Below are 23,458 nucleotides of genomic sequence, written 5' to 3'. Positions count from 1 at the left end.
TACATTGAGACTTTTAATTGTTTCAGAGTTTTTGCCAAAGCTCCAAAGCTGAGAACAACAAGTAAAAGATACCCCTTAATGCTGAGGTGCTGCTAGACATCTTTGTAATTTATTAGATAAACAAATTTATTATTCCATACAGCTTATGTAAGAGAATTCTGGAGTTTATTGAGAAAATTTAGAGAAGGAGAGAATGTTTCCAGGGCCCTGGTGCCTTCAATAAGAAAACATTTCCTATAGTTTTAGGGTTGATAAATTCTCAATACATTTAACCTGGCAGGGATACTACAGATTTTTAAACGACATTGTGGTTTTTTTAATTGCTTACCTCTCTCCTGAGACTCTTGCCCTTTCCTTTGACGTTAGGCTTCATCTGACACTTAGAGATTTTGCTGCCTTTCAGCTTCTGAATTGTCAGACATTTCTGTACAGAGATTAGCATGATTTTACAGGCAAAATTCTGTAGCCCTTTTTCACCCAAAATTTCCCGTATCTTCCAAAAATAATTTCAAGTATTCTCCCTCTAACTATAACAGGTATGTAAGGTTATGAAAGGAACCAAGGGAAGAAATCTCTTTCAATGTTTCTATTCCCTTGTACATGAGCTGTCTGGCACTTTGACTATGGGAACTGCCAACTCAGCTTGTTTGCTGACAAAATATAACTTTGCAGAATTATCACACAGTTTCATGGTTTAAAAGTCAGATGGCAATATATCTTTTCTGGGCAATATATCTCTTCTGTGCCTAGTTGCATTCTTGTGGTTACTGATTGTTTGACAATATTAGCAAATTTTTATGTCATCCATATTTCCAGCATGGCCTCCAATGTGAAGCTAGATTCTTAATTTCACAAAACTCTCCCAGATAAAAAGGGTTAAATGAGATATGTCAAGCAAGAATAAAACGATAGAAAATTAATGCTGATTCAGATAGCCTGCTTTTTTTTTTTTTTTTTTTTTTTTTTTTTTTTTTTTTTTTTTTTTTTTTTTTTTTTTATCATCTCTACTAAGCCAAGTGACATTTGGTGTCAGAATTTTTCAGAAAGCACTAGTACCAAAGACATCTACAGAGTGGGAGGCTGTAACATGACTGTAAGTGTAACTTTTTCCATCTGTAGAATTGTTCATAAATTGTAATAAAATACCTCATGGAGTGTATTTTGCTGAAATACATCACATTTATAAGGGTCTATTTTATAAATTAGATCATGTCAAGTACATTGGGTGAGACAATGGAGAACGCATTTCAAGTGTTATTTAGGTTACCCAGAGGTGTTGTTGGAAGTATACAAAACCAAAAACTCTTAAGAAATTATTTTTGTTTTCCAAGAAACTTATGTGATGACTTTAAGTGTCAGAACAGGGCAAAAAGGCAAACAAAAGATGTATGGATCCATTTCACTGCCACAAAAGGTGCTGCCTGAAGATGAATCACATTACAAATTATCTAATTTAAAGCAATTCAGAGATACGTCAGTGTGAAATTTAGTATATTTATAATTTTGACAAATGATTTATTATGAAGTCTCTCATTAATTAAAATAGTGACAATTGAAATTAGAATGCTGGGTTTTTTTAGGACAAAGACATAATTTCATCAGCTAGGTTTTGCTCCTAATGAATAAATAACTATGTAAATAATTTCTATTAATATTTTAAAGTAGCCTTTATGATCTTGTTTTTGTAACTGCAAAGGAATCATACTTCATACTCAATCTCTATTAAGTCTTTAGTTCATGTCAGGTGCACAGTAAACTATTTACTAGAGATTTTAGTCACCATAATCAGAATAATAATTTGTATCTAGAAGAGGAGGGAAAAACACTCTTCTTATCAATCATCGAGGAAATTTAAATATTTTTTTAACCTGAATCAAGACAGTTGGGGAATTTAAAACTGATTGTAGGACTTTAGTGAAAATAACAGATTAAAGATTTTTGAAAATTCTCTCTTCCGTAAAAGCAATGAGAAAATTGGCAAAAGCTTGTTAAAATCAAAACTTTCAGAACTCTAAAAACTAACAAAAGGCTTGCAGTAATATGAAGTCCATTCCCCACCCCCTGCCCACCCCAGGGAAAGTGGCAGAATCTCAATAAGAACAGAAAGCTTTGCGATATTTTAATTTATCATAGTTCCACTTTCTAGCATCCAGCTCTGTGGTAGCCTTGAAAACTGACAGTCTGCATCAGAGTGAAAACCTGCAGCCTGGTTGCAACTGGAAGTAGAAAGGGTTTGGAGGCTCTTCAAAGACCCTTGCCAGAGCATTGCAATTGTTTGTCTTGTTTGATGGTTTACTTAATAGCCCACTTGCAAGGCTGTCTTTATTTGACCTCAGTCAGAGCTATCAGTGCAAAAAGCCTCTTCTCTGAGGCAGTTGCTTAACTTCATGTCTGACTGAAGCCATGAATAACTGTTGAGGCAAACAGTAGACAAACTATGAAGCTAAAAAGAAAAATCAGTTAAACAAAAATTCTGTAGGAGCTTTGGAAAAGCCCTAAGGTATTTCTGGGATTCTAAAACACTACAGGCATGCATGTGACTGTAAGCATACTCAGAAAAAAAAAGTGAAAAGTCCTTAAGCTCTTACTTCTCATTGATTTTGCGACTCTGTGCAAACAGAAAATGAAGACTATGAAGGAGTTACCAACTATCTGACTAAGTATTGAAAAATGTTATGGGAGCCCAGTGAGAATTAGAACCATAAAGAAGGTGCCACCTGAGGAGAGCTTTACCTCCCATTAGTCAAACCTAGCAGGAAGCCAGCTGATAAGGGGATCTAGGATTGATGCATAATCTAAGAAAAGAGAACCCAGAGAGGTAGGTCTAGCTCTTGCCTTGAGAGTAGTTGTCCATCAAGAGAAAATAGTGGCAAAACTTCTGTTGGAAGATTGTCAGGGCCCAGGGGAAAATAGTAAACATTTCCAGAGAAATAAAATGATCAGTGGTTTCCAGGGGCTCGAGGGTAGGAAGGGAGAGGTATGATTGGTTACCAATAGACATAAGGAACTTTTGCCATAAGGAAAATATTTCTTATCTGGGTGTGGCATTTGTTAAACAGGTGTATATTCATAATTCAACTCTACACTTAAAACAGATATATTTTAGTGTATATAAACATAACTCAATAAGTTAGACTTAAAAAACAAATACTTCCTGAGTCATAAGACAAAGATAAACAGCCCAGCTAAAAATAGGCAAAGAAAATTGAAAGGCAATTTACAGAAGAAAGAACTTTTGTGACCCTTCCTCACCCACCAGAAATAAGAAGGTGCTCAAACTCTGGAAAATTTAGTAAACTATAGATTTATATAACACCGAGATAAATTTATACAACACTGATAAATTATAAATTTATACAACACCAATAATTTATACAACACTCTCCTCCTGCAGAGATATAAAATGTTTCTACAGTGTATGTCTAGAAATGAAATTACTGGCTCATATGGAACGGACTTGTATAACTTTCAAGAGCTTCTTATTTTTTTCTAAAGTTGTTGTTCCAGATTACATTCTTACCCTGATGTCTTCATTCTTCCACATTTTACACAAGTGTTTAAAATTTTTGCCAATAGAAAAAATCTGTTTTATTATTTATTATTTTATTATTTAGAATGTTTTTCTAAATCTATTTTTTTCTATTGGCAAAAATTTTTTCCTCCTAAGGCACCATTGTAAACATGCAGTCAAATAGCATGCAAGGCTACTAAGTTTGTTCCTTCCCTTTTGAAGGAATTACAATCTTCCACCTCTTGTGAAGCCACAGAGACACAAAGAGTGTGAAGAATGCTTCTGTGGCATCTGATGCTCTATCCTATGACTCAATCCCAGAGCCTAGTATAAATTTAAATAGGCACAACTACACTCCCGTTGACTCTCGTAAAAGGGACTCTGTAGTGAATTATGCAATGATTTCCAACCTGCTGAAAAAGCTTTATAAAATAAATTATTACAAAAGTATCAAGTTGTTATAGTTTGATCTGTGATTGTTCTAATGCCCTAAGGAACTGAATGCTGTACAGACACTGATGCTGAAATTAGAGTTGTGAATGAGTTTCGAGTCTTGTGTGTCTGTCATTAGCCAATTAACAGAAACTCCTTCATATGTGCCTAAGCACACTGGATCATAGTTAAAGGACAATGAGTCTACTAAAAAGATTAGCTGCTCCAGAATAAGGTTTTCAAGAGGCTTTTGAGCCAAGATAGAAAGACAGGACAATTTCACTTTATTGTGAAATAATATTCCATTAACTAAAAAGCCAACCATTTCCAAGCTAAACATATTGAATGAATCAGTAGCCTAGATTATCCAAAATGCAGCAATTATTTTTAAAAGATGTTACTTTTACAATTTGTCAGGAAGTCAAAGCATGAACCCTGAACAGAATGCAGTGGGCAAACGTCAGAAGGTTGGATTCTCAGTCCCAAGTCTGACCACAAGCTGACTGACTCTTGTAACCTGTTTATCTCTAATAAGCTCTAGTTTCCAATAGGAGTTTGGTAGAACCATATGTCTTTGAAGACCTTATCCAGCTCTCAAATTCTATTAAGGTGTACCATATAAAATTGCAATATTTGATCAATTTTGTCTTCAGAAATGGCTAGGTCGTGTGGTTAAACCTAAAAAAAATACGAATCTGAGAGACTTTATGGATGCTTGTAAAAACCTATGAGATTTTTTTTGACAAAGATTATTGAATATCCTGATTTCTGTCTACAAGTAACTTCAAAATATCTGATTGGAATTTTGGCATATTCAGTCCAATAAGGTTATTTTTGTTGGAGAGAAAAGCAATCAATTAAACATGTTATTTAATTGATTCAATTGAGCAATTGAATCAAAAGCCACTCTCTACTGCATAGATTATGCAATTCAAAATATGTGGTCCCCCCTCATTAGGTGCTAAAATACACATATCCTATTAAACAGATTATTTATCCACATATTAAATCTCATTGGAAATTTTATACTTTACTGTTATACCTAAGAAAAGCGAAGAACCATTTTTAAGTTAATATGTATTTTTCTAAATCAACTGAAATATTAATACGTATTAATGTTATTCTTATCAATCTCTTGTAAGTATAGCTGTCCTCAGGGGTTTCTCATGAGCAGCAAAGTGATTTGATTGGAGTTCATATTTTTTCCCATTTAAAAATTGTCCTACTTCATCAGATTAAATATGTAGCTTTTTCCTAGAAACTTGTTTTTATAATGTACATTTTGAAGGAGTGGAGAAGATAATCCATTTAGTTCCTAAACTCTTGGTTTGGTTTAGTTGTGGGAGCATGGAATTGGGAAGGTGTTACTGTGATCCAGCCTTCACCCTGAAACCAAAATCATCTGCCCTACACTGCTTGGACACTGAGAACCAAAACTACCTAAATCCTCATCTCCTCCAAAACAAACAAAACAAAATAAAGCAAAACAACTAACCTTACTGTCTATATTGCTGGAAAGATCTTTGAATCCTTTGTGCCAACATCTTTACCTTTTTATTTCCAGCAGTCCAGAAAAGTTGGTCAATTCTTATGCAACCCTAATGAAGTCCTCCCTTTCACTTTTCCTCCATCTTACACAAAATTTCCAATTGTTAATAAATTCTGTTCTTGCCCTATTCCCTTCATGACACTGCTGAAACTTTGTGGAGATAGATGGTGTTGTATATTATATTAAGCAATAAACTAAGTGTCTTAACAGGTGGTGGTAGTGATATTTGAGAGCTGGCATTCAACAGCCTACTTTACAAATTCACCAGCATGGTTAGGATTACATGCTGAACATTCCTGGCCTCAATTTGAAAAGCCATAAAATTCAACCAGAGGATTGTAATCTTGCATTGCAATTATAAGTTATAATTTCACTAATTTGTCTTTATTTTGTAGGATTACTAAGAAAGTCTACTTAAGGACTTAGGTAGACTTTATGTTTATTCATTCAACATATAGTGTGGAACTAATTTGAGGCAAGCATTCTTCCAGGCTTTGGGGATATAGTGGTAAACACGGTGGTATGTTCTTAGTGTTCATGGTGTTTACATGCCAGGGGAAGGAGATAGATAATGGTCATGTGAACAAGTGAATAAACAAGATCACCACACGCTGTACTACTATAGGAAGGAAATAAACGGTTGAGGACCTAGCAAGGACACATAGGATCAGACAGACTGAACAAGAAAGACATTGTTGAATAGGAGATATTTAAGCTGAGGTCTGAGGGAGGGAGATCAGCTATCCGTTGAAGGGCCAGAGGAAAATCTTTTCAAGTAGAGAGAATAATGGAACAAGTGGAACCTAATTAAACTAATGAGCTTCTGCACACCAAAAGAAACTATCAGCAGAGTCAAAAGACAATCTACAGAATAGGAGAAAATATTGTAAACTGCATCCAACAAAGGTCTAATATCCAGAATCTATAAGAAACTTAAATCAACAAGCACAAAATAATCGACTCCATTAAATAAATGGGCAAAGGACATGAACAGACACCTCACAAAAGAAGACATATGCATGACCAACAAGCATATGAAAAAATGGTCAACATCACTAATCATTAGAGAAATGTAAATCAAAATTATGATAAGATACTATCTCATGCCAGTCAGAATGAATATTATTAAAAAGCCAAAACATAACACATACTGGTGCGGTTGCAGAGAAGGGGGAATACTTACACACTGATGGTGGAAATGTAAATTAGTTCAGCCGTTGCAGAAAGCATTTTGAAGATTTCTCAAAAAAACTCAGAACTGCCATTTGACCCAGCAATCCCATTCATGGGTACATACCCAAAGGAATATAAATTGTTCTACCATAAAGACACAGGCATGTGTATGTTCATTGCAGCACTATTCACAATAGCTAAGACATGGAATCTACCTAAATGATCATCAATGATGTACTAGATGTGAAAATGTGGTACATATACACCACGGAATACTATGCAGCCAACAAAAAATGAAATCATGTCGTTTGTAGTAATGTGGATGGAACTGGGGGCCATTATCATAAGCAAATTAATGCAGGACCAAAAACCCAAATACCACATATTCTCATTTGTAAATGGGAGCTAAATACTAAGTACATATGGGAACAAAGAAGTGAACAGTTGACACTGGAGCTTACTTGAGGGAGGAGGGTGGGAGGAGGATGGGGATTGAAAAACTACCTATGGCATTTATGCTCATTACCTGGGTGATGAAATAATCTGTACACCAAAGCCCGATGACACACAATTTACCCATGTAACAAACCTGCACATGTACCCCCAAATCAAAAATAAAAGTTGGAAAGAGGAATCAAAGGAAACAATTTATCTTTCAAAACTGTATGTGTGGGTGTCATTTGGAAACAAGCCTACTTTCTCTGAGACGTTGCTACAAAAATACTTTTCCTCCCTGTACCAGTTGAAAATCCAGGCTGTTATAGCCAAAAAGGGACTTGGCTAACTTTCCCAAAGCATCTTCATTTATATTAATTTACCCATTACTTAATATTCCATTGCACTAAGGACTTGCCTTCTTTGGCTTAATACTATTAAACCATCAAACAATGTAAGTAGTATTCTCCAGTTTCATCCTAACCAAGTCACTTTCAGAGTGTTATTTGGCTTCCCATTTAGAATGAATACTGAGTATTTAGAAGGCAACCAAATAACCCTTAACATCATCATTTACTATGTGTGGATTTTCCTACTTAGTAATTCCATAATTTGTATGGATGATGTGTAGGTATACATACACATGTTTTAGTTCTGGGTGCCATAACAGTGTTAGACTGGGCAGCTTATAAACAACAGAAATGTATTCCTCACAGTTCTGGAGGCTGGAGTCTGAGATCAGGGTGCCAGTGAAATCTGGGTCTTGTGAGCATTCTCTTACAGGTTGCAGGCTGTGGCTTCTCTTTCTTTGTATCCTCACTTGTAGAAAAAGAACGTTAGCTATCTGACCTTTTCTTTTTTTAATTTATTTTAATATTTGTGGGTACATAGTAAGTGTACATATTTAGATCCCATCATTTCCAATACCCTGGATAGAAATGGAGGGTGGACTATCTCATGAGTTACATGAGATAGTTTGATACAGGCATGAAATAGGTGGTAATCACACCACGGTAAATGGGGTATACATCAACGTAAGCGTTTATCCTTTGTGTTTCAAACAATCCAATTATACTTTTAGTTATTTTAAAATATACAATTAAATTATTTCATACTAGTGTCACCCTGTTGTGCTAGCAAATACTAGGTCTTATTCATTATTTCTATGTTTTTGTATCCATTTCACATCCCCACTTCCTCCATACCACTACCCCGCACTTCTCTTCCCAGCCTGTGGGAACCATCCTTCTACTCTCTACCTCCATAAGTCCATTTGTTCTAATTTTTTGCTCCTACAAATAAGTGAAAACATGCAGTGTTTGTCTCTCTGCCTGGCTTGTTTCACTTACCATAATGACCTCCAGTTCCATCCAGGGTGTTGCAAATGACAGGATCCCATTCTTTTTTATGGCTGAATAGTACTCCATCATGTATATGTACTACATCTTCTTTATCCATTCATGTGTTTATAGGCCTCTACATGGCTTCCAAATCTTAGCTATTGAGAATAGTGTTGCTAAAAATATGGGAGTGCAGATATCTCTTTGATATAATGATTTTCTTTCAAGTATATATCAAGAAATGGGATTGCTGGATCATATGGTAGCTCTATTTTCAGTTTTTTGAGAAATCTCTAAATTTTTCTCCATAGTGATGGTAATAATTTACATTCTCACCAACAGCGTATGAGGTTTCCCTTTTCTCCACATTCTAACCAACATTTGTTACTGCCTGTCTTTTTGATAAAAGCCATTTTAACAGGGGTGAAATGATCTCTGGTAGTTTAGATTTGCATTTCTCTGATGAGCAATAATGTTGAGCACCTTTTCTTGTACCTGTTTGCCATTTTTATGTCTTCTTTTGAGACATTTCTATTCAAATATTTTGTCCATTTTTAAATTGGATTACTATATTTTTTTTTCTATAGAGTTGTTTGAGTTCCCTATATATTCTGGTTATTAATCCCTTGTCAGATGGATCACTTGAAAATATTTTACCCCATTCTGTGGGTTGTCTCTTCACTTTGTTGACTGTTTCCTTTGCTATGCAGAAGGTTTTTAACTTGATGTAATCCCATTTGTCCATTTTTGCTTTGGTTGCCTGTGCCTGTGGGTTGTTACTCAAGAAGTCTTTGCCCATTCCAATGTCTTGAAGAGCTTCCCCAAAGTTTTCTTTTAGTAGTTTCATTGTTTTAGGTCTTAGATTTAAGTTTTTAATCCAGTTTTATTTGATTTTATATATGGTGAGAGATAGGGGCTAGTTTCATTCTTCTGCATAATGGATATCCAGTTTTCCCAGCACCATTTATCAAAGAGACTCTCCTTTCTCCAAAATGTATGTTCTTGGAACTTTTGTCAAAAATGTTCACTGTGGATGTATGAATATAATTCTGGGTCCTCTATTCTGTTCTACTGGTCTATGTGTCTGTTTTTATGCCAGAACCATGCTGTTTGGTTGCTATAGCTTTGTAGTATAATTTGAAGTCAAATAATGTGAGTCCTTCAGTTTTGTTCTTTTTGCTTAGGATACCTATGGCTATTCTGGCTCTTTTATGTTTCCATAGAAATTTTAGAATTTTCTTTTTCTATTTCTGTGAAGAATGTCACTGTCATTTTGATGGGAATTGCATTGAATCTGTGTATTGTTTTGGGTAGCATGAACATTTTAACAGTATTGATTCTGCCAATCCATGAACATGGAATATGTTTTTTTTTTTCTTTTGTTTCGAATCCACTTATGTTTCTTTCATCAGTGTTTTATAGTTTTAATTGTAAAAATCTTTTACTTCTTTAATTTAGTTCCTAAGTATTTAATTTTATTTGTAGCTATTGTAAATGGGATTACTTTCTTGATTTCTTTTTCAGATTGTTTGCTGTTGACATATAAAAATGCAACTGATTTTTATATGTTGATTTTGTATCTTGTGACTTTACTGAATTTGTTTATCAGTTCTAATAGTTTTTTTTTTTTTTTTTTTTTTTTTTTTTTGGTGGAGTCTTTAGGTTTTGCCAAATGTAAGATTATATAATCTGCAAACAAGGATAATTTGACTTCTTCATTTTTTCTTTCTCTTGTCTGATTGCTCTAGCTAAGGCTTCTAGTACTTTGTTGAATAACAGTGGTGAAAGTAGGCATCCTTGTCTTATTCCAGATCTTTGAGGAAAGACTTTCAGTTTTTCCCCATTCAGTATGATACTAGTTGTGGATCTCTTGCCTATGGCTTTTATTGTGTTGGGGTATGTTCCTTCTATACCTAGGTTTTTGAAGGGTTTTATTATGAAAGGATGTTGAATTTTATCAAATGCCTTTTCAGCACCAATTAAAATGATCATATGTTTTTTGTCCTTTATTCTGTTGATGTGATGTATTACATTGATTGATTCATGTGTGTTGAATCATTCTTGCATCCCAGGGATAAATCCTACCTGGTCATGAAGGATGATCTTTCTAATGTATTATTGAATTCATTTTGCTAGTATCTTGTTCAGTATTTTTGCATCAATATTCATCAAAGATATTGGCTTATAGTTTTCTTTTTTAATGTGTCTTTGGTTTTGCTCTCAGGGAAATACTGGCCTTATAGAATGAGTTTGGAGGTATTCCCTTCTCATCTATTTTTCAGAGTAGTTTGGGTAGGATCAGTGTTAGTTCTTCTTTAAATGTTTGATAGGTAGAATTTATCAGTGAAGCCTGGGTTTCAGGCTTCTATTTGCTGGAATACTTTTGATTACAGCTTGAATCACATTGCTTGCTATTGGTCAGTTCAGGTTTTGAATTTCTTCATGATTCAATCTCAGTAAATTGCAAGTGTTTAGAAATTTATCTATATCTTCTAAATTTTCCAATTTTATTGGCCTATGGTTGCTCATAGTAGTCACTAATGATCCTTTACATTTCTGTTGTATCAGTTGTAATATCTCCTTTTTCATCTCTGATTTTATTTATTTGAGTCTTCTCTTTTTTTCTTAATTAATCTGGCTAAAGGTTTGACAATTTTGTTAAACTTTTCAAGAAACCAACTTTTTGTTTCATTAATTTGTTGTATTGTTTTCTTCAGTTCAAATTCATTTATTTCTGCTCTGATCTTTATTATTTTTTCTTCTACTAATTTTGAGTTAGGTTTGATCTTACTTTTCTCATTTTTAAAGATGCATTGCTAGGTTGTTTATTTGAAACTTTTCTTCTGCTTTGATGTATGTATTTATAGCTATAAACATTCCTCTTTGTACTGCTTTTGCTGTATCCCACAGGTTTTGGTACATTGTGTTTTCATTATCATTTGTTTCAATAATTTTTTTGATTTTTTCTAAATTTCTTCATGGACCCACTGTTCATTCAGGAGCACATTGTTTAATTTTTATCTATTTGTATAGTTTGCAAAAATCCTCTTGTTATTTTTGTTTTTTTTTTATTCCATTGTGGTCAGAGAAGATGCTTGACATTATTTTAAATGTTTTAATGTTTTCAGACTTGTTTTGTGACCTAACAAATGGTCTTTCCTTGAGAATGATCCATGTGCTGAGAAAAAGAACATGTATTCTGCAGTCATTGGATTAAATATTCTGTAAATATCTATTAGGTTCATTTGGTCTATAGTGCAGATTAAGTCTGATGTTTCCTTGTTGATTTTCTGTCTAGAATATCTGTCCAGTGATGAAAGTGGGTTGTTGAAGTGTGCAGCTATTATTGTATTGGGATCTATCTCACTCTTTCACATCTAACAATATTTGCTTTATATAACTGGTTGCTCCAGTGTTGTGTGCACATTCATTTATAATTGTTATGTCCTCTTGCTGAATTATTGTACAGTGACCTTCTTTCTTCTTATAGTTTTTGTACTGGAGTCTGTTTTGTCTGATATAAGTATAGCTACTCCTGCTTTTTGTTTTTGGCTTGTTTCCATTGGCATGGAATGTCTTTTTTCATCACTTTATTTTTAGTGTACATGTGTTTTTATAGGTGAAGTGTGTTTCTTGTAGGCAACAGATCACTGGGTCTTGTTTTTCATCCATTCAGCCATTCTATGTCTCTTGATTGGAGAGTTTAGTCTGTTTACACTCAATGTTATAATTGAGAAGTAAAGACTTACTCCTGACATTTTGCTATTTGTTTTCTGGTTTGTTGTGGTCTTCTCTTCCTTCTTTCCTTCCTTCCTGTGTTCCTTTTAGTGAAGATAATTTTCTCTGGTAGTATGATTTAATTTCTTGATTTTTATTTTTGGTGTATTTGTTGTGTTTATTTTTATTTCAGGTTACCATGAGACTTTCAAATACTATCTTATAAAACATTATTTTAAGCTGATAACAGTTTAACAGTCTTTGCATAAAAAACAAATATGCAAAAAGAAAACTAATACAAACTCTATACCTTAACTTCATTTTCCTGCTTTTTAACTTTTTGTTGTAGAAACAGCAAAATTTTATTGTACTATGTCTTGAAAAGTTGTTATAGTTATTATTTTTGATTGGTTCATCTTTTAGCCTTTCTACTTAAAAGTAGTTTATACACTATAGTTACAGTGTTATAATATTCTGTATTTTTTTCTGTGTACCACTGAGTTTTTTTATCTTCACATGATTCCTTATTACTCATTAAAGTCCTTTCTTTCTGATTGAAATACTCTCTTTAGAATTTCTTGTAGGAAAGGTCTGGTATGAATGAAATCTCTTAGTTTTAGTTTGTCTTGGAAAGTCTTTATTTCTCATTCATGTTTGGTGGATATTTTCACCAGATATACTATTCTAGGGTAAATGTTTTTGAGCACTTTAAATATATTATGCTACTCTCTCCTGGCCTGTGAGGCAGCAAGTTCTCTTCTGGCCCAGGGTGTGTCTAGATATGTTGTCTGGGAGCTAGAGCCTGGAACAGGGGCCTCAAAACTCTGCCTGGTACCCTATCCTACTGTGGCTGAACAGGTATCCAAGATGCAAGAGAAAGTCTCTTTGCTCTTTCCTCTCCTCAAGCAGAAGGAAGGACTCTTTTTTCGAGCCATAAGCTATGCAGACCAGGACTGGGGCAGGGGAGGCATAAGCACTCCCTTAGCCACACTTTCTGGTGTCTCAGTAGGTTGCGTGCCCCCTCAAACTGGCTTTGAGTCTAGCTCAGCAATAGAATTCTCCTAAGAGTTGAAATTCTTGTGGCCTAGACTGCCTTTCAAATTTATTCAGAGCCCCATAGCACTTTAGGTTGTGGTGGCATGGCTTGCCAGAGCTCAAGGTTCAACCACTGGGGTGAGTAATCTCCTTCTGGCAAGGCCCAGTCCAAATGCTCCTCCTGTGGAGGCATTAGCTAACTACAGCTCAGTTCTGCTTTCTGCTGTGACAGGGCAGAACCGAGTTCAATGCAAAGTCTCACAGTCATTGTGTTCTTCCACAAGTGCACAGGTTCTCCATATCACACAGCCACAGGGGTTAGGGGGAGCAGTGACTTTAGTAATACAAGACTACTTTTTCTCGCCTTCTCAGTGCCTCTTTCATCAACATGAAGTTAAAACCAGGTACTATAAGTGCTCACCTGATTTTTTATTCTTATGAAGGTGCTTTTCTTGTGTACGTAGTTGTTAAAATTTGGTGTTCCTGCATGGTGGGGACAATCAGTGCAGTCTCCTATTCTGCCATGTTGCTTCACTCCTGGCCTCTTCTTTTAAGAGTACTAATCCCATTCACAAGCGCTCCAATGTCATGACCTAATTACTTCCCAAATGCCTTCTTTCTAAATACCACCATGTTACAGGTTAGAATTTTAAACTAAGAATTTTGGGGATACACATACACACACACGCACACACACACACACACATATATATGCACACACACATACAGATGTACATTTATAGTCAAAATTCATTATTCATTTATAATTGTTTACAAATTCACCTACTTGCTGAAATTTATTTATTTGTAACCCAAAATAAATGCTTGGGGCACTTTTGGGGTTATTCACAGACATGAGCAGAGTGAAAACAATTTGACTTGTTCAATACATATGTGCCCAGCTGAGGTTAAACAAGGCAGCACTCTGCCTTTTTATTTCATGTCTAATAGTGTAAACAAGGGTCCTTCTATAGTCTCCTTATTGCCATGGTTTTTACTCTTGTGTGCTTCTTGTTACTGATTTCACCATTTAAAATGCCCCCAAAGTGTAGTCCCGAAGTGCTGACTAGTGTTTCTAAGCACAGGCAGGCTGCAATGAACCTCATGGAGAATATATCTGTGCTTGATAAGCTTAATTTACATATGGCCTATAGTGCTGTAGGTTGTAAGTTCAATGTTCATGAACCAGCATTTATTTACTCAGCAGTTCTTGAGTCAACCTTTAAGAAAAGGTATCTTTAAACAGAAACATTCATAAAACAAAGTTATATATTGATCTGTTGATAAAAGTGTGATCAGAGACTTATAGGAACCTCTTCCTGTCTTTTCTCTAGGAATAATGTGTCAGTATTTGCTAATTCCGTGCTTACAAAATTTTTTTAAACATAATTCCATGAATATTGAGAATTAACAGCATAGATTACATCCATAGATGTATAGTAATTCTGTAAGTTGAAAGGAAATTTCTATCTATCTATCTATTTATTCATCCATTTATCTGACATCAGGTGTAGGATATTTCATATTAATAGAAGTCAAGCACATATTTCCACAAAATTAAAAACCACTGAGACCTAAGAACTAGCATAGACTTAGCATAAGCCTTAGCCAGTTTTGTGTTTCCATGTGTGTGCTGTTTTTATTTTTAAAATGCATTACTTGGCTGTATGCTTTACTGCCCTCCTTCTTTTCTCCCCATATCTGATATCTTAGCCAAATATGTCCGACTGCATATTGTTGCCTCACACCCATAGGGTGTTTTGTTTTGAGACAGAGTCTCACTCTGTCACCCAGACTGGAGTGCAGTGGCGCGATCTCAGCTCACTGCAACCTCTGCCTCCTGAGTTCAAGTGATTCTCGTGCCTCAGCCTCCCAAGTAGCTAGGATTACAGGCATGTGCCACCGCGCCCAGCTAATTTTTATATTTTTAATAGAGACAAGGTATCACCATGTTGGCCAGGGTGGTCTCGAACTCCTGACCTCAAGTAATCCTTACACAGCCTCCCAAATTGCTGGGACTACAGGTGTGAGCCACTGCAGTCACCACCCACAGGATTTTTCACCTTTATGCTTAGCTCCTATTATTCTTTTTACATCAACTACTTGGCTCTCTTTACATGCACAGACCTGAACTATTTTCCTTGAAGTATTCCCCCATTCTCACTTCCCTACCTCCAGACAGCTATAAGCTCTCACTTCTTTAAATACTATGGTCTCGTCATCTCTGTGGCAGTAGCATATTGTACATTTGATTTTGATGATTTGGGTACTTGTCTCACTCATTTTGTATTTTCCACTTTGCCTAACCCAAGACCTTGAACTTGTTCAATATATGTTTACAGAATAAAAATATTTAGTTCTCAACAATTTTAGGTCACAAACCTCTTTAAAAATGATTAAAGCTTATTCTCAGAAAAAAAATGCAATTTAAAAGTTGCACTACATTTCTGAGTATTTGAAGCTCTCTTCTCCATCACCACCACCTCTCAAAGTCCACGAAATCTTTGTTAAAAACTTCTTATTTACTTCCGTCTCCTGAGAATGACAGTGGAAAGTTGATGTTCGCAGAAGTCAAGTAACATGTCTCAGGCTAGTGGGAAAGGTAAGACTGGTGCTAACATTTTACAATTTTCATGATAGAGGGTTTTCTATGTGAGTGACTTATTCTTGATCATAATAATGTTCTCCTGTTTGCTCCAAATGAGAAGACAGACAACTAAAGGAAATTTTGTTCACTCTTAACCATAGACGACTGTGCTGGTGGATGTTATTAAAGTCAACAAGGAAAAAAGTGTCATGTAGAGTCAATAGAAAGCAGTGGACAGAGAAGCAGGAAATTGATTACAACCCCTCAAACCTGTCATTTACCATTTCTGCGTCTCTACCTCAGCCAAAAAGTTTTGGGGGAATAAAGAGTCTAATAACCCCAGGGAATTGACATGTGTTCTTCAGAAGAGGTCAGTAATCAAACACTAGTCTAGTTGGTTTCATCCTGCAGCAGAAAGTCAGGTAAAGTAATTAGTCTCAACATCTTGGGGGTGCTGACTCATTTCCACTTCCTTTAGAGGAGCCACTCAAACTCTGTCCACCTTGTTTCTCCATTGAAATATGATAAAGATCAGTTCTCTGGAAGCATTCATATTTCAAGAAGCTCTGTATGATATACATTAAGGTAAATATTCCTAATCCTTGCCTCCAGGGTTATAGAAGGTTGGACTGTACTTTGCTGTTTTTAAGCCTGTAGCCAGACTGAATTCACTGTTTTTCCTTAACTCAGCATACCAGATGACCCTTGGTTGTAGCTATAACCAATCCTTTCTCAAGGACAAAATCACGCATGCCTCTCTTTTCCTTTCCAGGCTCTGAGCTAAAGTCTTGGCATCTTTCTTGAATGCCCTCCAAGTAGTAGTCCAAAAAGATACCCAAACTCAGATTTTATGGAAATAAGATGTTTCCCGTAATATCTTTTATCTTGGCTTTAATAGTATGCATTTTAATAAAAATATTGACTTAAATTTATGTGTATGTTTATGTTACTACTCACTGATGACCTGCTTGATTGGATTAGACAAGTTTTTTTCCAGTTGGTTTGAGGTACTAGAATTTCAGGAAGTCTTCAGTTTCTTTTTCTTTTCTTTTTTTTTTTTCCAGTAGCAGAAATTTTGGGTCAAAATGTCTAGGCTTTCTAGTGCTTGGTTCTGTGGAAATTAAGACATTTAGATATTCTGGATGACCAAACTTTAATCGTGATAAAATATATGTTAGATATATTTTATTGGCATTTTTTCTTATCTACTGACTTTTATTTTAACTTTTTAATACAAAATCTCCCCTATTGATTGAGAATATACAAAATTACAGTTTTTATTGGATTGAGTTTGAAACACATTCTGATGAAAAGCAGAATTTAAATGTTGTAAGTTGCCAAAAAGGGTAGAATCACAACTTGATAATAAAGCTAAATATACATTTAGAAATCAAAACATTAAAAAGTTAAGAATAAATAGAAGTTTTTTTGGTCTTTTGTTTTCTTCCTTTGAAGTATAAAACACTTCACAAGTGCATTGCTATAGTAAACATTTAAACCTTATAAAAGTATATAGATAAAAATAACAATGTTTTCTTTTTCTTTCAAATATCACTCAGTTCTCTAATTTTAACCAGTGGGTAATATTAACGTTTTTAAAGACTAAAAATAAATATACTTAGAGTAAAGGGAAGAATACTTTTTCTAATAGGAAGAAAAGTGATTTTAAATAAAAAATATGTTGAAATCAATGAAAGAATACTTAAAGCATGAAGATAAGGGATAAACATTAGCAAGTAACTAATAAAAGAAATGAAAATATTAAAACTTAGAAGTCATTAGAATTTATGCAAAAAATAATATACACTAAAAGATATATAAATTGATAGATAATATTCTGATTATATATTTTGTGAAATACATAACTATATATAATAATAATACACATATCTCTATACTATAAAACCTGGTGACTTAAGCAAAACCAATGTACTGCATCTCACAAGTTCTAGGGTTATGAATTTAGGCAGGGTTTAGTTGGCAATTCCTTTGCTCCACATGGCATTAATAGGAGTTACTTGGTATTCATCTGATTCCGAGCTGTTCAGGAAGGTCAATGTCAGACTCAATGATACCCAGTATTTTGGTAGGGATTACCAGAAGGCTGGGTTCAACTGGATCCCCCCTTTTCCGTATAGTTTCAATACCTCTCTATATAGTCTTTCTGGAAGAGTAATTGGATCTCTTGTATGACTGCTTAGGGCTCAAGAGAATATGGGGGCAGGCCCAGAACTGGCATAGTGTCAGTTCCACATTCTGTTGGTCAAAGCAGTTATAATCATACCCAGATTCCAGAGGAGGGTGAATAGATATCACTCCTAGATGGGAGAAGTTTCAAAGAATTTGTGGCCATCTATAATCTGCCACAGATGGTAAAGTAAATGTGTAAAGTATGGCAAGAATGTAGAAAAAAACAAAAGCAGATGAGCAAATGAAATGAAAATCTTCCATCAAAGCAGAACCAAGAGCAGTTTAAAAATAGAATATCTATATCTTCAATAACAATAAGGAGCTCCAATTCATCAAACAAACAAAGCTATAACTTAAACTAGTCAAGTGGCATGGATCCTCAGTAGAACTAACTGAGGAGAAACAACATGGCAAGGCCAACAATCCAGGACCTTTTGTTTGTTTTTTTATATGAGAGTGTATTATTGTGTTAGTTATCTATTGTTACCCAATAAAAGACTGCCACCCACCCAACCACAAAAAAAAATAAATAAATAAATAAATAAATAAAAATAAATAAAAACTTACCATCTTGCAGTTTTTGTGAGTCAAGAATCTGGCAGCAGTTTAGCTATGTGGTACTGGCTCAAGATTTCTCAAGAAGTTTCAGTAAAGACTGCCAGCAGGGTTGCAGTGTCATCTGAAGGCATAACTGGGGAGGGTCGCTTCCAAGATGACTCATGCAGTTCTTGGCAGGAGGTTTCTGTTTCTGGCTACATGGGCCTGATCATAGAACTGCTCATGACACAGCTTCCCACCAGAGTAGGTGATCCAAGGGCAAGAAGGTGCTCATCTAAATAGGATGATGCAATATTTCTACAATCTGATTTTGGAAATGACATACCATCACTTCTCCTGAATGCTATTGGTTACAGAGAGTGACCCTCATACAATATAAGAAGGGGGTTAACCAGGGTGCAAATACCAGGAGGCATGAATTATTGGGACCTCTTGAAGGCATGTAGAGGAGTATCCAAAGAGTAAGGGAAACCTTTCCCTTCACTCTTATGTCACATCTGAAAACTTACATCTTTTGCAAAAAATAGTGATTTTTTTTCTACATTTTTACCTTAAATTAAAAGATGCAATCCCTCTTAGAAAAGAAAGACACAGGGGCTCTTAAGACAGACTGTGCATACACAAATTCTTTGTTCTATGCCAGCTTCATGGTTATGGTTAACTGCAATCTACAAGTGCCCACTGCAAATACTATCCTAAGAGAACAAAGGACTGGTAAATATCCAATGGCTTGCTCTTTATGAAGATAAAAGTATAACAAAGCTTGCAGTGCATTGCAAATGTGTTTTGGAAGATAATTTCATTATGGCCATAAAAAGTATACAAAGTAGGTTTAGGTAATGCCTTTCACTCATAGCAAAAGTACCAGGTAACAAAAGATATAAAAGAAAATGGGGTATGTATCACATCAATATTTAGGTCTGGAAGTAAGATTTAAAGGTCAACTAGCCTGACACTTTTCAATTTGTTGACTTTGTTGAGTTATTTTAAATTTCTAATTTGCATACTATGAAATTTTCTTTCTGGAATACAGTTCTATGGCTTTTGACAAATGCATAGAGCCATGTATCTACCACGATACTTGTGATATGTAACAGTTCCATCACTCTCAAACTTTTTTGTGTGTGATCTCTTTGTTGTTCCATCCCCCAAACCCTAGCAACCATTAATCTTCTATCTGTCCCTGGAGTTTTGCCTTTTCCAGAACATGCTGTAAATGAAATAATAGAATATGTAGTGTACTGTGGCTGGCTTCTTCTACTTTACAAAAAAATTGAGATTCTTCCATTTGTTGAATAGATCAATAGTTAGTATCTGTTTGCTTTCATTTTATGTCAAATAAAATAAGTTCTGGCCTTCTGATCCCTTTTGCACTTCATTGTCACTAAAGTAGTTTTTGATTTGGCTTTTTCCCCCAATTTTGGTCTTGGTCTGTTTGTGGGTTAAAACACCTTGGTTCTGTTCAGGACTTTGGGTAACCTATGTTCTTAACAGTTGTACTAAAGGGAGAGATGAATAACTGTTGTCCTATAAATGATCCAATATATATTTTTGTGTCAGATCCACATTTTGTTGGTCAGGTGTTGCCACAATAATGTTACATAAAAAAAAAAAAAAAAAAAAAAAAAAAAAAAAAAAAAAAAAAAACACTCTAAAAACAAGTGGCTTACAGAAATTGTGTTCTTTCTTATGCTCCAGGATCTGTGGATTATCTGGGGTTTGGCTGATCTAAAGTCAGTTCAGCTAGGTGGCCCTGCTTCAGGCTGAGGATTGGATGTTTTTTTCCAGGCTGTGGGTTGGATACAGTTCTGTCCCTTTATGTTTTCTTCTGTTTTCCTTTCTAGTCTGAAACAAGTGGCCATCTGGGACATATTCTACTCATGTCAGATCGTTAGAGTCCAAAAGTCAAGCCAAGTCATGCAAACATGTGAGGACTGTGCTTACATTGCGTCTCCTAACATTCCGCTGGCTAATGCAGGTCTTGTGGCCAAGTCTAATATCAGTGGTGCAGGCAGAAATGCTCTAAGCAGAGTGTGAAGGAGAGGTAGAATGAACTTTTATTGAACAATAATCCTAACTACTATCTGTGCTCAGCAGTGTACTTAATTGAATTGACATAAGATAAATCAGAATTTTTTATTTTCCCAGACCTAATATTTATTTGATAGGTCACAAGGCAAGTTCCTGACTCAAGACTGAAACATTACACAATTATTCCAAGTTTTTGTTTGACTCATTGGCTACCTCACTTCAACACATTGACTTGAGGCAGACACAATGGGGCAGTGAAACTAAGAGTTCAATCCTGAAACCAGTGTCTTTGAGAACCATCATTACATATGTACCGGACTTTCATAGGCTGCCTGATGCCAGTTTAGGTGATGTGATCTTATATAATTTAGATTGGGAATTATTACTTATTTTGGGGAGTTTACACTCAGAACAGTCTAAGATGGTATTTAGTCATAGAAATCAAATACAAGTAGAGAATAATAGAATGTACAGTTGAAAGGAATTTAAACCACTACCCTAATTTCAAAGATCAGAAATTACAAACCCAGAAAGATTAAATAATTTTCTGAAGGACAGAAGCAGTTGATGTAAGATTTAAGTCTAGAAGGTGGAATTCTTTTGTACTGGTGATTAGAACGTGAAAACAGCACTCACAGGTATCAGAATTTATTGAAGGCGGGGGAGTTTCATGCCCTTAGTTATTTGTCTAAGTGGGGTAAACTATTTAGCAGTTAAGGCACACTTGCTGTACTGACAGAAGATTTCAGACAATGCAAAAATGGAAACAATATGTCTGAATGTTCAGGTATGTTAGAAGAACTCATAGGCCCATTCACTGAATGAGGATATTATTAGTCTGTAGCCATGCTTTTGATCAGGGGGCTAAACTGGGTCTGTGGAATACAGCTTATCACAAGTAACAATGGAGGAGAGAAACTGAGATTTGTGGTATTTTATTACAGGAAGCAGATATGTTCTCACGGTCATGAGGGCATTCTTAGTTTTTGGAGTGTTTGTGAGCAAGCTGGGGTGCTCTTACTCTCATTCTGAATTGCCGGCTTCTAGATTGTTCTTCCTTCTCTGCTGCCACTAATTACGAGCTCAGCGTAGGGAACTCAGGAACTATTCCTTAGTAACTTTGCTCTAAGAAAGACCAGTTGGGCACACTCCTGTCTACCTTCTTCAACCAAGTTGAATGTCTTTCTTGATAAATCCAATCAGAAGATTATAAACAAAATAAGCAATCATGTTCATAAATGAAAAAAATCAAGAGAAATAAATATGCCTTACACACTTGGGGGGCTCTCTATTATTTGCCATGTTTCATAGTAGTTGATTCAAATGTGCAGTTGACCATTTACAATCAGCTTTTTAAAAAGCACCAGTTTATTCACATTGTATTTTCATTGCTCCATTGTTAAAAAAAGACAACTGTGTAGGAATTCATGAATATGTATGCAAATTCATTCTTTTCTCTTTTTCTTAGCATTTTCCCTGATAACATTTATAAATTATAACTTACAAATTTAGTTCTTTCCTTCATCCGAGATAAGCATTCTTAAACTTATATTGAAATCAGAAAGAGATTGTACATTATATTAAAATGATCTTAAGAAGCACTTTTCCCCATACATGTCTTGTTGCTTTAGTGGTTTATGTCCTATATGAGGGACTTGCTTTTGATTGGAATTGTTAGGTCTTTTTATATCTTTTAAATATTTTGTGATTATTATTCCATTATGCCCTATAAGTCTTGTGGTAGATGTATTTGTATGGAAAACAGAAACAGATGTATGTATCAAACTCAATAAATGTCCTTTCACTTGTTCACAAAGATTAGTTTAGTAAAATTAATTGGGATTTGATGACAGTGTGACTTGGTAAATCAAAGAAGACTTCCAAAAGAATATGGATTTTAAACTATTTCCAAGAAAACCAGACGAACATGGAACTGCAAGAATGGAGAGAGTCAAGATGAGGGTGAGAGCCAAAATTAAAACACACACACACATGTGCAATAGAAAACATAAAAAGGAAGGAAATAGAGTGATTATAATTTTCAACGAAGTATTATTTGACTAACAACAATGGTAAAATTTACATTCTCCAATTGCGTGCTGTCTTTACGTTAATAATAGCATCTAAATGTAGTGTTGGTTAAAGTGAAATAAATGCCAAGTTGTTTGGGAACACGTGAATACAGACCACAGGATGATTCATTTATATTTACATATGGGGCTTCACTTACCACAGCAGGACTCCAGAATTTACCAGAAATCTTCTGGAATTTTGTAGTTTTTGACTACTCTAATTAAAAAAAAAATTGTTTTCAGCAAGGGATAGGCCCTATCTACATGCCTCTTGGAAACAATATGAACTGGATCTTCATTGCTAAATTACTCCACTAAAGGGAACATGTCTGGCCTCTGGTGTATAAGCTCCATGTAGTTTTGCAGATTTGAACACTGAGTGGAAGTGGTTCCCTTTGCCTGGTGGTTCCTATCTTGTAACACTCAATGCAAGACTCTAAAGGTTGAACTAGAGGTCACCTGGTGTTTAAATATTATGTTGGTGCAAAAGTAAATTACAGTTTTTTGCAATAAAAGAAATGGCAAAACTGCAATTACTTTTGCACCAACCTAATAACACAAAACTCACCCTGCAAAATAACATTGGCCCAGCGAAATCTAGGAAATATATTGCACTATTTGCTTTAAGATGTAAACCAAATTCCAAATGTCTCATAGTTTATACAACAGCACAGCATTTACACAGGAATGAACATCACTGAAGAACCTGAGTCACAAAAAATATGCATCAAATAGACTGCATTCAGAACAAATAACATTACTTTTGAGTTCTTTGTGGCCAATATTTGTTGATCATGCTCCCTCTGTCACTGAATATAAGTAGGAGGG

The sequence above is a fragment of the Rhinopithecus roxellana genome, chromosome 3, assembly GCF_007565055.1.
Source record: "Rhinopithecus roxellana isolate Shanxi Qingling chromosome 3, ASM756505v1, whole genome shotgun sequence".
Classification (NCBI taxonomy): Eukaryota; Metazoa; Chordata; class Mammalia; order Primates; family Cercopithecidae; genus Rhinopithecus; species Rhinopithecus roxellana.
Note: the sequence above shows the minus strand (reverse complement) of the source record.